Here is a 1,651-nt window from a genome sequence, read left to right as displayed (position 1 = left end):
AACTTCTCAGCCCCAACAGAACGATGATTTGGAAGAAATCTTGGCAAGTTTTAGACAGGAAACCAGAGCATCAATCAAGAACTTGGAGATTCAGATGAATCAATTAGCCACAAAAGTTAATGAAATTGATCAGAGGACAACTAATAGCCTTCCTGGTAATGCAATTCCAAACCCAAGAGAGGAAGGCAAGGCTATCACCTTGATAAGTGGACAAGTGGCAAGTATGGAAACACAAGTTAATGAGGAGCCAGTTGAAAAAGATTGCAAGGTTATTCAACTGAGAAGTGGTAAAGTAGCTGGCTCTGAGACCAAGGTCAATGAAGAGTTAGTTGAAAAAGAAAGCTACCAAGAGGAAGAGGTTGAAATTAAGGAAGCTTGCAAAGAGGTGGAAGAATTCAAAGAAGAACACAAGGGAATGGAGCTTGCAAGACCTCTTCCAAAGCATCACCATCCAATACAACATTCAAGTGGGTAAAGTTCCTATCCTTAACCTTTACTTTCCCACTTGAATATGGGCTACTAGAGACGGATGGTCAACTTAGAGCTCTTTGTGGCATTAAGAGTAAGAGGAAGATGGTTAGTGGCAAGAGTTGTCAAGCAAGGTTCAATATGGTTGCATGCTCCAAATTGAAGTGCAAGGATTGGTGTAGAGCTCAATTGAATGGATCTAGAAGGTTATTTGGATGTCTCTGTGAGAATTCAGATTGCTTGCCACCCGGTGGGAACAATGGTGATCCACAAGAAGACGGATGTAAAAGCAATGTTTGGGACCCTGGAATTCATTCCCCCAATCAACACTCTTGGGGCCTTGTCACTTGCTTCAACTTGCTCAAAGGCGTTATGCGCCAAATTTGGAATCCCGGTGGCCATTGGAATTGCAAACATTGGTGGAGATTCCTGGATCAGTACAAGCACAAGCCACCATGACAAGGAGCTCGCCACAGGTCCAACTTAAGGACTTTAACTAAAAGTTCTTGGTGAGAGACAACCCACCATGGTATGATTGTTCCTTTTCATTCTTAGTTATTTTTCGTAGTAGTAGTTTTCTTATTTGATTTTTATTGAGTTCTTACTAATTTTTTTGATCATGCAGCTATTTTAGTACAGGAACCGAAAAAAAAGAGGGCACACGACGCCCAAGCGTCGCTGACGCGTACGGTCAGATGGGTGTGCGTGAAAAATAAATTTGAACAAAGGGTTGCGCGGGAGTGGCGCAAGAATGATGCCTCTAGCACAAACGAACCCACGCATACGCGTACCCCACGCATGCGCGTCATTTGTGATTTTCACCATTCACGCGGGCGCGTCAGTGACGCGTACGTGTGACCTTGAAAATTCGACGTAAATATGTGTTTGGGCAAAGAGTTGTGCTGGTTTGGGGCTGGAAGTGTGTTAGACACACAAAATTTACCACGAGTACGCGTCCCTGACGCGTGCGCATAATTTGGACAAACGGCCATCCACGCGTCCGCGTGCACGACGCGAATGCGTCGTATGCCAATATTGGTTCCCTAGCCACGCGAACAGAGAGTTGTGCGTGCACGCGGCTGGCTTCGCGCGAATCGCACAAAATCCAGGGCACACGGACGCGTGCCTGACGCTTACGCGTCATTAAAAAAATTTCGCGACCCACGCGTACGCGTGCTGCACG

The sequence above is a fragment of the Arachis stenosperma genome, chromosome 4, assembly GCF_014773155.1.
Source record: "Arachis stenosperma cultivar V10309 chromosome 4, arast.V10309.gnm1.PFL2, whole genome shotgun sequence".
Lineage (NCBI taxonomy): Eukaryota > Viridiplantae > Streptophyta > Magnoliopsida > Fabales > Fabaceae > Arachis > Arachis stenosperma.
This window is presented reverse-complemented; position numbering follows the sequence as displayed.